Source organism: Sarcophilus harrisii, chromosome 3, assembly GCF_902635505.1.
Source record: "Sarcophilus harrisii chromosome 3, mSarHar1.11, whole genome shotgun sequence".
Lineage (NCBI taxonomy): Eukaryota > Metazoa > Chordata > Mammalia > Dasyuromorphia > Dasyuridae > Sarcophilus > Sarcophilus harrisii.
In genome coordinates this window covers 209,834,982-209,851,568 of record NC_045428.1, presented here as the reverse complement: position 1 = coordinate 209,851,568, position 16,587 = coordinate 209,834,982, and the positions used below count along the sequence as shown (strand labels likewise).

At 35.1% G+C, this 16,587-nt stretch overlaps 1 protein-coding gene across 3 annotated transcripts in view; it reads right to left on the bottom strand.

Annotated features, from left to right (window-relative positions):
- Window positions 1-11,167, bottom strand: part of NLGN4X (neuroligin 4 X-linked) — a 444,496-nt gene extending 433,329 nt beyond the window's left edge. For 2 of the 3 annotated variants that reach the window (XM_031959031.1, XM_012546108.2), the window contains exon 1: window positions 10,755-11,166. The gene's annotated coding sequence lies outside the window, so the exon portion shown is untranslated. Of the gene's footprint in view, window positions 1-10,754 lie in introns of all 3 variants that reach the window. The other variant, XM_003765598.2, reaches the window with a different exon arrangement.
- Window positions 11,168-16,587: the final 5,420 nt, after the last annotated feature.

Sequence of the window (16,587 nt, the reverse complement as noted above, 5' to 3'; positions counted from 1 at the left end):
GGTCTGATCTGGTGTGACTACAGAATTATTCAGTGTATTGTTTCAATTAAAGTTTTTTTAGTAGGTATTTTACAATGATATACTCAGTCATTTAATGATTTAGTAACCCTATGTCCCTCACTTAAGGAAGGAAGTATTCATGTAATCCTTCAGGACTAAATAATCTAGTCCAACATTTTCATTTAACACATGAGAAATCTGAGACTAGCTAGCATTTCCTAATACAATATATGCCCACTACTCTATACTAAATAAGATTCTCAATGAGCCTAACATAAATTACAATTGTGATTTTCCCATTGTTGATCAGATGATTCTAATGCCACCAAGTTAGCTAGAATAAAGCCAGTATTTCGTGACTCTTGAATTAGAAATAGCCAGTCAACAAAAATCCCACTAAGACAACTTGGAGTATTATAAAGAAATTAAATGTTTAACATAGTAATACTAAAGGTAACATATGCAGATGCTTTATACATAGGAGTCACTTTAAAATGCTTCTTCACTTGATAATGTGCCTCATTTCAGACACCAGATTTTTCTTCCTACTACTTAGCAGCATCCTTTTCTCATTTTCAAGAGTCACCATGCCAACAAGATCAACTTCATTAAAAGAATTCACAATCAACAATTTTGCAATTATTATAAATATCTAACTTAATATTATATCACATTTATAACACTATATAAAATAAATATTATTTCATCTAACTAAATGGACTTAGAAAACTCAAATAGATGGCTGCAATGGAGAAATAGATAACACTTTATATGTAGAACTAAACTTGGACTTAAAAATTTTCATGTTTAGAAATTATCACAAACTATAATGACTAGTAATTGATTTATATAAGCATAAAAGTGTTTCCTATAAGGTTGTGTTGCCTATAAATAATGAGACTGGTGCTAACACCCTCACATGAGGTCAATTTTATGATTTTGAAGTTTCATTTCAAATGGATTATTCATAATTGAATAATTTGTATTTGAGATTTGCTATAATCCAATTATACTCTCTAGTTCCTAAAAACCTGGAAGAACATAAAGAATTTTTGAAATATTCTAATTTAGCTAAGATTAGAAATATGATATATAAAAAGTCTAGTTTACCTTATCTGAGAATAGTCCCACTTCCTCCCCAGGTATTTCCATTTTTTTCTTCTTATCTCAACCTATTTCTAAATAACTTCTGATTTTCTTACCCTTTAAATCTTTCCCCTTTCCCTATGATTCAAATACCTTTGTGGCTGAAAATGAAAAAGAAACAAAGAAAAAAAGTCCTCAAAGAGACTAGCAAATAAACAGCCTACAAAGGTTTTCTTACTTGAAAACATGACTTAATAACATCCATGCTTAACTGAATTGCTTTCCCTCTGAAAGGGATAAAAAGGTTCAAATGAGTTTGGTGATGGGTTCTGAATTCTCAGAGATAGAGTATTTTCCAAGTTTTCTTTTCTTTTTTAATTTTTCTTTCACTGTTGAGATGTTGGCCAGGGACTATTGTGTGATGTCAAGGAAATATGGGAATACAGGGAGAGACATTCTTATCTCAAACCAAGTCACACAACATAAGCATTCTAACTACCATGTTGCTTTTTCTTTGAACTGTAAAATGCATTTTCCCACAGAAATGTGAAATAAATAATGATCAAAGTCCCAGAGTATTAATAAATGACAAATATAGCCAAATTATAGTACTTTTGTTCTTACTTCTACTCCAATTTATTTATATTTTATCTCTATTCTGGATTAAATAAATTTAGAGGTGATGGTTGCTAAAGCATTTAGCATTGTGATTTTCATAGGAAATTTTGTTCCAAGTTGAAAAGGAAGGAAAGAAGGAAGGAAGGAAGGAAGGAAGGAAGAAAGGAAGGAAGGAAGGAAGGAAGGAAGGAAGGAAGGAAGGAAGGAAGTTGTTTACTTAAGTTGTTTACTACATTTTTAGATTCATAACTTTCTTGTAATTCAAAATCATACTGCATTGTCAACAAGGGGAGAGTTGCATTGTATGACAATAAATTCTATGTTAATTTATGCTTGTTCCACTTACCAGTTAGATTTTTCAATTATATATCGTATATACAATATGAATAAATAAGTAATGCAGGTAAAACAAGGGCCACAGGAACAGAAAAACCTACAATTTCTGACTATCCTTTGCTCATTCCATTCTTTAACACAAACATTTTGTTATTTAAAAGATCTCCAAGTACAGAACTTTTGTCACCAGAGGGAGATAAAATTGTGTACCTTCAACAAAAGATGAACATTTATAGATGGAGATTATCTTTTTAAGTTGCTTATTTGACAGTCTGCATGAAAGCTGACACATTCTTCATTTTGGTGTTCATGAGGTTCACAATGTACTTCTCAAGTAGGAAATTACCTTTGCCTAACTCTTTTAAAATCAATAGACTATGTGGTTGCCTTAACATTCTATGTCTTTCTAAGTCCCAAACTTATGAAGCTTAGTATTGTAATCAATCAGTAGAATTAATTTGGTTCTTATAATGGGTCCAGCAAAAGGGAAACAGAGCTCAGAGACTATCTAATACACCCTATATCTGAACATGGGATTTGGAGTTCACAGGGATTTCAATGAACATTCCTCCCTAGAAGAAGCCCAAGTTTGTATAATGTCAACTCACCACAAATTCATACAACTAGCAAATAATTACTTAGAAAAGTTGTCACTGAATTTAGACAAGAGAATAATCAAAATGAATTAAGAAAAAATAAATGCTTTCAGGTTATTGATAGCATGTCCCTAAATGTAGCCCATATTATTGCTGCTTTATGGGACAGCTAGATGGCACAGTGTATAGAGTGCCCAACCCTGAGTCACAAAAACTCATCTTCCTGAATTCAAATTTGGCCTTAGATATAACTGTGTAATCCTGAGCAAGTCATTTGACTGTTTTCATTTCATTTCCTTATCTGTAAAATGAGTTAGAGAAAGAATAGAAAACCATTATAGCATTTCTCCCAAGAAAACTTAGAATCATGTAAAGTTGGATGTGACTGAATAACCATTGAATAACAAAACATCATATTTTCTCTATTGCTTCAAAAACAGTAGATGTTTAAAAATACTCATTAATTAAATGCAAATATTTTCTCCTTGGAATCTGAAGATCCTATGATTCTGAAACCTCATTTCAAATCTTGCCTCTTTCACATACTTATGTGACCTTGAGCATATCCCTTAGTCTCTCAGTTTCCTCCTCTACAAAATGGGGGACTTAGTTGGATTGTTTTTGAATGTTTCTTTTCTGTCATGATGCTAGAACTTTTAGAAATGCATTATTCCAAAGTAAAACAAGTAAACAAACAAACAAACCAAAAAAAACAAGCATAGACACAAATATATTTCTCAGAGAGGCATTTACTTTTGCCTTTAGGTAATGTATCATTTTATAAGGGATCAGGTTGATAAGTGTAAATAATCAGATATAGTGAAAAGAGTCATGATTATAGGAACAGGATCTAAGTCTAAAATTCTCCTCTGCTGCTAATAACATATATCATAAGTTAAAAAAATAAAATAAAGTGATTGAACTAAACCATATAGAAGATTATTTCCAATTCTAAATCTAATGTCCTATTGGACATTATGTATATCTTGCAATAATGGTGTGGACAATAAAGAGCTATTTAGTTTTCATCAATATTGAAAACACAAATTTTCGAAACTCGAAGTTATTTTTATTCTTCACAATACATGGGGTCATTCTTTGGGGATGGAAAATTCTGGGAAATAAAAAAAAGAAAGTATTTCTATTGATTTTTTTTTTTTTTGTTTTGGGACTGCTCTTTTAGAGACTTCTAATAACTCTTGAATAATAAAAACATTTAGTACTATAGCAGATTTGTTTATATGCATGTTATTAACAATGAAATGTTAAATATGAAGCAATGTTACCTTAAACAAATCCAGAATACAGCTATGATGAGAGAAAATTAAAATTTTTTAAAGTTCAATTGGCATAATCAATTACCTTAAATATGCTGTCTATCTGATGACAATGTAAACTTCTTTTTTTATATATATCTCTGGCTCTTAGCAGAGGGTTTATTTAGTATTCATTATGTACTTACATACTTGTGGAAAGATAGCTAGATGGCACATAAATCTTGGTTCGGGAGGACCTGAGTTCAAATGCAGCTTCAAACATTTAACAGTGTTAACACAACCCCAATCACCTCACCAAAATAAATAAATAAATACTTACTGTTTAACAGACTATGCTAATTTTTATACTAGATTTTAATACCTGTTTTAGTAATTATGATTTTCTTTGAAGCAATCCCATCAAGCAATGCAACTCACAAAGAGATACAACTGAAACAACTGAACAACATTGTAACTCAAAGGAGAAATAGTCATACATATCTGGATATGTGTAACTTTTATGTGTAATATGTGTATGCATGTCTATAGGTCTGTTTCCATATACATAGAAATATATACAAATAAATGTTTCCTTGTTTTCCAAGGAAAAAAAATTTCCTTGTAAATTTCAGTAATAGGAAACACTCAATATGCAAAGTCTAGTAATTCAAATCAACAACCCAACTTAAATAATTTTAAGATTTTTCTGGGGTACTAAAAGATTTACTTTAATATTTAAATAGCTATTATGTGAATCATGGTATTCTTACATCCAAGGGCATCTTCCATCCAATCTGTTATGTGGCCATATTATTTATGTCTAAAGTCTATGAATTTTAATGAAAAAAAAAAACTTGATTTAAATGGATTGCATTTTTGTAAAATATAGCTCCCCAAAAGCCTAGAGGGGAAAATATGGGGAACGATATCAAAATAATATTTTTGTTATGAATGTTGATTCTGTAAAATGAAAACAAAAATAAAAACATGTTATAACATAAACTGAATATTCATAAATATTTTAAGGCATTTTCCAGTGCAAATGAGCTAAAATTTTAGAGTAGAGCTGAGAGGAAAAAAAACTGAAATCCTCTAGGTGGCCATCACTAGCAACTTTTCACTATTTTTAATCACAACTCTAACACTTTGCTGATGTCACACATATCAGTTTATATAAAGTTTATTTTAAATACAACAACCCAAACAAAACTTTGGGGTCATTTCCACACATTTGGAAGGAGCTGTTAAGTCACATGTCAGACCTCATTCACACCATCTTAAAATAAAAATTTGTCTCTTTCAAATTTAACTCTCAAATAATTAGCACTTGTAATCTCTTCCCATTTTCTGTCTTCTTTCCATGATTATCGAATGTAAATTTGCTATCACTTTGTATTAGTAATATTAATATTTTTTTATTCTACTGTCAGATAACTTTGTATGTACACCTTTCATACTGACTTAGGAACCAAAGCAAATGTAAGAGAGCTATTAAGAAAGGAAAGAGTACAGAGAAGAAAACATGGAGTATAAAAGTTTTCAAAATTAAATGAGCTGAACAATGACAATTGAGCTGAACAATGAATTAAACTGAACAATGACAAGGAAAAACTAGCTGTATTTTGAAATACAAGGAACTAACTACAAGGTTATTCTCCATACTAACCTGTGTAGTCCATTGCTAACAATGTTTAGAAACCAATTTTATTGTGAACTTAAGAAATTCAGGGTACACCAGGAACAGATTCTTCCCTTCTATTCACTTTTAGTCATCATATGGAAGAACTGTCAAGCTCTAAGCAGCTTTTTGTTTCTTGTGCTATAACATACTCCAAACTCACCCTACTGACTCCCCCAATGAGTATCTGTTTTTAATGTCATTCACTCATCAGTGAACAGTGTGGACCTTTGAAAGGCCAAATGTAGGTTGTACTGAGAAACTGACAAAACCAGAAAATAATCAGTAAATGAACATGGCTGAGGAACATAACAGCCTGTTTCAATGTAAGCTGTTTTGTTAATACTCCAGACCATGTAGCTTTTATTTCTGCCTTTCATCATCTAATTAGGTGGCCTTCATAAATTTTGCTTGTGATATGGGCAGAGCAAAAAACCCTATCATCCATCCATACATCTATCTATCTATCTGTTTACACATATAATTCAAGTGAATATACATTTCCTATATACACACTGATTCATACTACGATAGTCACACATCAAATATCACTCAAAGAATAGTAAATGGGAGATGTAGGTAAATCATTTAAACCACTCTGAAAACTTCTCCCCCCACACATAATGTGAACAAGTATATGTACCATGGTCCTTGAAAAGCTATTCCCTCCTACCTAAATATGAGGTTTATATGCTTTGAATGTGTATCTAGGTTACTGTCCAGTACTGAAGTCATATCTCACTATGTTGGAATGAAGCATTTTCTTAAAGCCAACTAAGGAATCGTTCTTAAAAAATATTCTTAGTGTTCAGCAGAAATGTTTTTAAGGGTCTCATAACATTTTCTGCTGACATTTTATTGAAATAAGCATTTTTAATTATTATATCTTTTAAGCATTATTACTGTAATCACAGAGTTTTCTTTAGGGCTATTTAAAATTATAAAATGTTAAAAGCAACAAAAGAAACATCATTGTTTACTTCTGAGTGGACATCTCATTACTTCTTGGTTACTGTACTGGAATTAATGCAGAGAAACTCTAATAAATATTCTAAAGAATGCTCCTAAAATTGATACTTACAATTTTTTAATTCTGTGAATTAATGTAAATGTAGCAGGGGCAGGATTAATTTGAGTGGAAATAGTATCTATCTCTTCCCTTCAAAAAATATATCTGAATAGGAAAAGCTTTCCAGTACTAAGGATTAATATTTCAGGTTAAAGTATATGAGCTTTCATGTCCTTAAAATGTATTTACTTAATAATAAAATACTATCAAATATTTTGAAAATATTATAAAGCAATAGGTCACCTATGAAATATCTTTTACTGCTTTCAGATTTAGTGGATAATTACCTGGTGTTATATTTAGAGGAACCACCATATATACACAACAGTATCTCTAAAAAATTTACAAAGGAAAATAATTCTGGCATCAAAGAAAATACTCACACTTAATGAAAATACCAACAACAAATGATGCTCATTTAAAAAGCAATAAAAATTAAGATTAAACTTACAATCAATTCTTTCTCTGAAAGTCAAAGTTCTGATTTTTATCCACTGAGTTAAAACCGATGAAGTAATTATCAGCTTACTATGATGCCCCAAATTATTTTCTTCGCAACTGGAAAGATAAGGTATTAATATATCTAATAGCAATTGTCTATTTACATTTTCCATGAGTCGCATATTACTGAATATTTAATCTGAGATAAATTTGTTTTAGCAGGGAAGTTAATGCAATACTGATGGTCTTAATGTTGAGGCAAATGGAAGCTCCAGAGATTTTCTGGGAACAAGAAATTAATTCATCCATGTGTCTTTGTCCTCCAATCTTCTTCCTTTTTCTACATAGGGAAATCCCTTCATACTATTTGAAGATGGAATGTTTCTTAGATTTCTTTTCATAAAGGCCAAATAAAGGTAATGGACTAATCCTTTCTTAAGTTAGATTTTGTTTTAAGTTCATAATCATTATAACTCTGCCAATCCTCGAAAAGCTATACACCTCAAGGAAAATCATTTAGGAGGCTGAGATAAGTAACTGCATCACCAAAATCAGTCCACTTAAATTCAAGCTATATTACATACATATTTCCAATTCGTATGCATGCTCTTTACTGCTGTCTCTATTTAACCAGTGCCTTTGGATTCTTCCATTTCTCTTACATCAGGATAAATAAATTTAACTCGGAACTTTCCTTTCCATTACTTTCCCTCCTCTTAATTCTTGGCAAGTGTTGAATTAGAATGAGGAAACTTCCCTCCTCTCGGCTCAGAAAAATGTTCAGAAGATGTTCCCGGTATTTTAAAAACCTGACCGTTATATATCTCTTCAAGAATAGTGGGATATGAACATATAAAAACCTTTTCCCCAAACTGACCAAATAATGAAATAAAATAAAAAGCAGAAAGAAGAATCCATACCACCACCTTGTGGCTTCTTCTTGCAAGAACAGCACCTGCTCATTTCAATAGCCCCCAACTAACCCTCCCCCCTCCATTTTTTCAAGTTGAGTCTAGCTATGATTTGAATTGGCTTTTTCCCCCCAGATGAGACCACCCGCTTTTATATTCATTTAGATTAAGATCATTAAGTTACCATAAATAAGCAGAATACCAGTTGACTCAGAGGTCTTTTTCTCCCATTACTCCCCTGCCGGCCCACCTCCCCGCTCCCAACCCATTACCTACCCCCACAAATCCTCTATTTCTCAGCCTTCGCTTAACTGCCTCGGACCTTAGGTTCATCACCATCATTACCACCATCAATATTCTAATAATACATCAAACATAGTCTGTTCCTCTCAAGGATCCCACCACCTGCGGGTCTTTGCTGAAAGAGTGACAAAACCGGGACACCAGACAGAGCACTAAGAAATCCTTGCAGGGGTTGGTGAGCAGGAAGCACTAGTCTGGTAAAACTGAATGCTCTGGAGAGGGGCATTCATCCGTTCCCAGAGTACTAGGTTGGGTCAAGGGCCCTGGGACTGGATGGGGAGAAAGTCTCCGGACCAGAGCTTCCACTGCCTCCTGGAGAAGAGGGGTCTCTGCTGTGGCTCTCAAGTGTGGCGGGCTCTGGGTATGAATACCCAGAGCTCCTCGGTCGCGCGCTGGGGGGGTAGCATCCCACCTGCTCTGGGCACCGCAGAGCCCATGGTTAGGGAAAGGGCTGGATCTGGGTTTGCTGCTATGAGGGCGGCTATCTGGTAGGGAGACTGAATGATCTTGTCTTGTCTGAAGCCAGAGCCTGCCAAGACCTTGCAATGAATGGGGGGTGAGTGAAGGGACAGTTTATGGGGGAGTCAGAGCGAGAACGGAGATGGGAATCGGGACCGAACCCAGAGGGTGGGAAGAGGAACTCCTAGCTCTCTCTTCCATCCCTCCCCCCCTCCCATATTTCTCACGCCTTAGGGCTGCAAGCCCACTTTCTCCCCTCCCCGCTCCTTTGCATAACCAGGGTTCTGACTCCCCCCAACCCCCATCTCTTCGTGCAAGTCCTAACTCCCCACCGCTCCGTACCCACCCGCTGTTCTGCAGGTCCAGGAACCCTATCCGGAGGTGGGCAGTAATGAAACAGGTCTGACGTTGGGAATGGCTTGGAAAGGGGGAGGAGCGGGGAAACGAGCACAAGTTCACCAGCTTTTCGGGGCCCCCCACACTGCAACTCACCTTTCCTCCCCCCCAAAGGCTGCGGTTTTATATTTTCGCCATTAACCCTGCAGACTAAACCGAATTGGAGAGGTAGGGGTCCAAATGGTTGGTTTGGAGTGAAGAGCAATTACAGTGGGAATTATTATTTTTCCTCTTGGGGAGTCCAAAGGTGGGGTACACTTTGGAGTTTAGGATTCTGTTTTGCTTTTAAGAGCTATGGAGGTGGGGGGTCAAAGCTCCAGACCCTCCTAGGGCAAGAGTCGGGGTGGGCCGGACTTGGGGTTCCTAGTAAGACAAGCATATCCCCAAAGACTGAGCAATACTGGCACCGATTGGACTTCGCTGTTCCAAAGGCCAGGGTGCCGGAATTAGGGGCTGCTCTATGCATTTTCCAACTTTTCTTTTCCTCTCGAGATTCCAAATTGTGTTTCTGGTAGAAGCAGCAGCTGCATCTACCCTCAGACCCAAGTGATTCTGAGAGACTCCGGAAGAAACAAAACCACCAGTTTCCTTCCCCGCCCCCCAACCCCTCTCTCACCACCTACCCGGCGCCCCCGCTGTTCCCCATCCCCCATCCCCCAACAAATTCCGACCCCCAGAAAAAATGAATAGAAAAAGCCCACGCTGCCCTCTCTCCTCCGCTTTGCAGAGGTAGCAATTTGCTACCGAATTTTAATTTTTGCCCCCGAGGTATTTTGAACACCACGATATCTTTTCCCTATAAAACCGAACACGAAACGCCAGTTTCTAATCAATCACGTGCGTTATTCCATGCATCACACAAGCCGTCATTTTCCCAGAGCCCAGCAGATGAAGGGGGGTGGGGGGAGATGAATTGCTTAATGCAACACAAGCCAAGGCTGCTCCCCCCCCCCCTTTTTTTTTCTTTTTGGTTAACCAAAAAGCCCAGGACGCGTTGGTTTACAGTTTCTTTAGAGAAGGAAGGGGGAAAGCAACCAGACTCTCACAGTTTCATGAAGTGCTCCTTATTTTTTCATCTCTCATCTCCAGGTTTGCAGAAAATTGTAGCTTTGCTTTTTTCCTCTCCCAGTACTGCAGATATTTTTCCCCCTCTCCCCTCCACACTCTTCTGTTTATTTGTATGTAAGGCAGACCTACTTTGTAAACACATCACATAGAGCCCCCAGCGCCTTTCAAATAGCTGATTGCAGCAAAATGCTTCCAAACGGATGGCGTTTCAGTTTTTTTTTTCTTTTTTTTTTGGACAAAATAAGATCTGTATGTCGAGATATACATGTAGCTGTGCATGCATGCACATGTACATACATGTTCATACATACACCCATAGGGACCCCGTTGAGATACATTATGGGGGAGGCATCTCAGAAAGTATTGTCCAAAAAAAGAAAAGAAATATCAGAAAAAGTGAAAACCAGAGCACCGCAGTAGAGCCTGTCACCTTTTGCTAGGGTAAAAACTGCAACCCGAATATTAAGAAAAAGAAAGGTTTAAAAAGAGAGAGAGAAAGAGAGAACTCATTGAGGAGTATCTGAAATTAGCACCTACCTTAGCCGGGGGAAAGCTGCATCTGCGTTAAGTGTCCTTTATACACAGCCAGGTTCTTCCAGGGAATCCTAACTGAACATGATACAGGAGGGTTTAATCAATTCAGGCTCCTCTCCTTTTGGTAATCCAAGGAGATTTTCTTGTCCAAAGGAATGCAAACACCACCAAAAAAAACAAAAACAAAAACGAGTTTGGAGGAAATTGGTGCTTTCTGTTGTAAATGACCTACATTCAGGAACAAAATGCATTACAAACCCAGCAAGAAAGGAAGAGTTGTGTATGTCTGAGTGAGAGCTCAGATTGCCTATGCAGAGAGACAGAGACAGGGAGAGAGACTGATCTGCAAGAAAAAGAGAGATTGAGGAGGGAGAGAGGTCCAGGCTGTACCACTCTCTCCCTCCGCTATTGGACCAAACTGAATGAAATTTACAAAGCCAGCAGCCAATAGATCTCTGCAGTCTGCCTCATCACTACAGAAACCATATCTACATCTACAACCTAATGCAAGGAGCATCTAATCCTTGTGCAAACCAGCTGTAACAGAATTATCCTGGGTGCCTGTATGGTTGAACAGGTGGGTATGTTACACATGTAGAGTATGCCAAAAATGCATATGAAAAATTAAACTGACTGCAGTTTTTTCTTAATTTCTACTCAAAGATCCTATATGGAAAAATATGCTAATCTATTGGCAAACATATTTAACCATTTAAGGCCCTGCTTTCTACAGATCCCGATTAATTGTAAGCATGATAACAAACATCTACTGCTGCTTGTTAGATTGATAAGGATTTTGCTCTTTCTGGGGCTACATCATTTATTTCTGAATGTAATGTTGCAGTTTTTTATTTTGTTTGATTGTTTTTTAAGTAACTAAATTAAAACAAAGATCTATTAAATCAAGAAGTTTCTGTATACTAAAACATTAGTTAAGAGTTGTGTGCATTATTTCCCTTCCCTGTATATGTTATGTAAAATATAATATCTATGTACAAAGGTAAAAGTATGTTTGTGATTTGTTGATAATAAAAATTTAAATTTAATAAATGTTTTTAGTGTTTCCTATGTGCTTATCAGGATGATATGAGCTATCATCTAAAACAAAGTTCATATAAGATACTTTATGAAGTTCACTTTCTGTTATTAGATTTCCTTAATTGTTGTTGTGTTTCATCCCATTTAGCCGGCTTTACATTTGGGTACTGTGACAGTGTGTTTAACCTTGGAGCAGATGAGACAGATTCTTCAATGGACAGCACTGAAGGTGACCTAAATCTGAAAAGTTTTGTTAACATGTGGTTGTTGGGGAAGGGAGGGGAGGGTTATATGCACATATGTTCAATAATAAATATTATTTAATTGCCTACTTTTTGTCTTATAGGATTTGCAATCAAATGTGGACACAATATGTGTACAAATAACATTATTTAAATGAGCATTATAACAACATCAGAGAAGGTAAGAGAAAAGCTGTTATAGTGAAAAGAATTCTGGATTTGGGATGAAAAGTTTGAGATGAAGCACCCTCCTATTCACTAACTGTGTTATTTGGACAAGTCATTTAATCTCTCTATGCCATAGACTGCTCATTTGTAAGATGACTGGGTTAGGTGGATGATCTTTGAAACATGTTCCTGAGCCCTTAGATTCTGAAATCGGAGGAAGTTTGTGGAAGAACTTGCATTGTTTATAGAATATGTATCAGTTTCATAAGGGGAAAGAAGAAGAGGGAGGAAGGATAAACTTCTAGGTATAGGTTATAGTATATGTGAGGATTCATGAATAGAACAGTTTTGAGGCAAGTTTCTACAAGACATTAATAAGTACTAAGTTTGGAAAGGTTAACTTGGGGCTAGATTAGGCCCTAAATACCAAGTTAAAGAATTGTAAATATATTTGCTTAGGAGTAGTGAATCATTGAAGGTTTTTGAGCAGGGCAGGGTTTTCATCAAAACTATTGTTTTACATGTACATGTACAATGTACATGAAAGAACAAAGTGAGGAAAGAGAATGTGATGGCAAAGGGATTAGTTAGATTATTATATCAGTTTAGGACAAGTAGGGCACAACTGTGCTAGTTAGCAGTAAAAAAATTGCAGTTGAAAGTGAAGACACATACAGTGCAGAATTTCAAATAAAGTCAGGAAATATTTAGGTTTATTATCTTACTTCTGTGAGAAAACAGTACTTACAGTACCTACTTCATAGGGCTATTGTATGGAATATATAGAAAGAATTTCATAAATCTTGTTTCATAAATGTATGTAAACTGACTACACATGTGTAATTCATTTCAAGGATAGAGGGGAAAGAAGAAAAGAAATAATATGGAACTCAACATTTTAAAAGAATGATCAAAATTTTTGTTTACATGTAACTGAGGAAAAATTTTTTAAAACTTGATGTAAAAAAATGTATGTAAACCACTCTGTAAACCTTAATTTGCTGCACAAATATATTAGAACTGTTCAGAGGACTGTTCCAAACTCTCTTCTCTCTTCTAATGCCTTCTCCAATCATAGCCTAAATTTACAGAAGATAACTCCCTACTTTACAAAAAAGGTTGATTTTAGCCAATCTGAACTCCTTCAGTTCTCTTCCTCCATTTCACAAAATTGCGTAGCATCATACCCAGTACTTCCAGAAAAATTGCTACTGCTTTCTTAGGTGGATACTTTTACCTATATTTTTTATCTTGTTTTTGCTACATACCCCAGAACTTGGTTCTAGCAGTCAATCAATCCCCAGTTGTCTCTCATTCATATCTCTTTATCACTTAACACCTTCTCATCAACTTATAACTTATCAGTTCTAAGTATGAATGCTAATGAAGAAACTTCCTATAACCATTCTGTACCATCTAACTTTTATTTTCTGACTTCTTTTTCCCTATTAAACTTATTAAAATCTACTTTGTCATTATTCATGATTTTCTATATCCTATATTGATTACTGTATTGAAACACCTTGATCAAAGTTTACCAGTAACTTCATAATCACTCAGTCTAACTAATGGTCTTTATTTCGTTCTCATTCCCTTTGGTTGTTCTGCAGTTAAAAACATATAGTTGTCTCCTTCATGCAGGATAAACATTTCTCTCGACTTTAAAGAGACCATTCTATTCTTGCTACTCTTCTGACCTCCATAAGTACTCCTTTGTCTTTTTTATTGGTACCTTTCCTATCCCTTTAAGGTAGATGTTCCCCAAGGTTTATCCTTGGTCTTCTTCAATTTATATGGTAAAGTATGTCTTCACAGTCTCTATACATACAGTATCAATTACTATTCCCTCTGCAGATAAATGTTTGTTTGTCTTCCCACCTGATCTCACCTTCAAGATCAAGTGGGAAGACATAAATATATCTGAAACTTCATCTGCTCATAAGCATGTATATTTGGATATCCCAAGTTGAAAATGCCAAAATCAAGCTCTTTATCTTTTCTCAAATATTGTCCTCCAATTGATTTCTGTCCATGTCAAAATCATGCACCCAATAATAAATCATATATAAAGATAGAGATGGAGATATGGAGAAAGATCATATAGAAATATATATATATATATATATATATATATATAGAGAGAGAGAGAGAGAGAGAGAGAGAGAGAGAGAGTGTTTCGAGGTTTTAAAGTATTTCCTCACAGAAGCTCTATGAGCAGTATTTTACAGATGAGGACACTAAGTTTCAAAGAGGTCAAGTTATTTGGCTAAGAGAAATTTTGTATACTCAATCACTTTTCATCTGAAGGATCCATTTTTTCATCTTTTGCTCTGATGACTACTTAATATAGGCACTCATTATCACTCTTCTTGTCTACCACTAAAAGAAGATACCTCTCATGATCCAAGCAATAGGGATTCAGAATTTTAAAAACAAAACAAAAAGGAAGGAAGCAAGTCTTGGTCTCCAAGAGCTTCTGTTTTTATCAGGGGATGAAACTTGTGCACACATGAGAATATGTAGAATAAATACAAGGTAACCAGTGAGAGAGAAAATTAACAATTAAGAACATCAGAATAATATTCATATATAAGATAATGCTTAATAAGTATCTTGAAGAAGATACAAGCAGTGTATCTGAATGGCAGAATGAATATGATTTAGGATGGGTTGAGTTTGAACTTTGCTTCAGACAGTTACTATTTCTATGGCCCTGAGAAAGTTAATTTACCTCTGAGAAGATTAAAACTGATCTTGTATGGTTTTGTTTATAATTAATTGATTTTGTCCTATAACTGCTTTTATCCTAAAACTAAGTCCTGATTCTTTGTTTCTCAACTTAGTTCAGAATTAGCTGGTCTTTCATGGGTTAAATTAAAAAAAAAAAACATCTATTTTTGTCTCAAGGAATTTTGCTAACCTTGGGAAATTTGTGTGAATAGAAAGGGAAAGAGGCGTTATCTTTATGCAATCAAGCTATCATTCAAGTATGTCTGGTTTGCTGTCCAAATTCTAGACCATTATCTTAGACCTGGACTCAAATAAAGAGTTACCTCTCAGTCTCGAAATAAAGAAAAGGGATAACTGCTAGCCTATTATCAAACCTTCAACTAATCGTTTTGTTCCCTGTGCCTCAGCCCTGTAACCAATCATGTTATTCTCAATTGCATGATGCTATTTATTTACCCTACTCTTTTCTTTGTTCTGTACTCCCCAAGTCTTATAAAAGAGAAACTGTCCTTTTGCTAGGAGTCTTTGACATTAATGGAGGCACGTCTTGGTCCTATTTATTGAGAGGTAACATGCTTCTACTAATAAATGTTATCTTACATGGAGATCTGCCTCACTTTACCCTTTTGTTAAAATTTCCATCACAACAGATGACAATAATAGAACCCTACTGGGGTTATCATGGGGGTAAATTTTTTTAATAAGTATATAAACAGTTTTCCAAATGCAACCTATTAAGTAAAAGATGGATTCTATGAAGCATTAATGAAAAGGAGGAACATTCCAGTGATGGAGGGGAGAGTGGCCAATGAAAAGGCCTGAAAACTAAACATGGAGTGTCATGAGTAAAAAAAAAAAAAGTAACAGACTCTATACTTTAGACAATATATATTTTACTGATCAACTAGTCTATTTCTTAGCCAGTGCCAAATTGTTTTGGTGACTGCTGCTTTATAATATAGTTTTAGATCAGGTATAGCTAGACCACCTTCATTTGATTTTTTTTTTTCATTAGTTCCCTTGAAATTCTTGACCTTTTGTTTCCTTTGGCAGATAGATTCCCAAATATTTTTTTTTCACTATTGACAGTTATTTTAAATGGAACTGCAACATTTTATATGCCTATATCCAAGGATCATATAAAAATTTCACAGGCAAAAAGGGGTAGTGAATGGAAAAAGTTTTAAAAGCCTTGAAAATTTTTGATCAAGTAAGTGTATCATGTATCATTAATGGTATAATCTAAGCTGTGGTCCATTCTCTGAATAGCTAAATTGAATGGAGGAATGAGTGCTGGAGGTTTAAGAAATTTAGCAACTTGGAAGTTAGGGTTCTTGAGGATATATGAATATGAATGTTGATTTAAAGGGTAGATTTGGAAATAAGAGGAAGACAATGAAAGAGGAGATTAAATTCTTGAAGAAGAAAAGGAGAATGATCTGAGGACAAATAGACACACCCACCCTGATTGCAAGATAATTGTTTTTTCTGATATTATTTCTGATTTTTTTTATTGTTCAGCAACTTTGGTGAAGTCATTTGGTCAACCTGAGATTAATAATATTTTCACCTCCAAAATGTGAGAATTCATCAAAATGTCCTCTGGTATGTCTGTCTTATATGTATGTGTATATATTTATTTGTTTGTTTTACCCAGC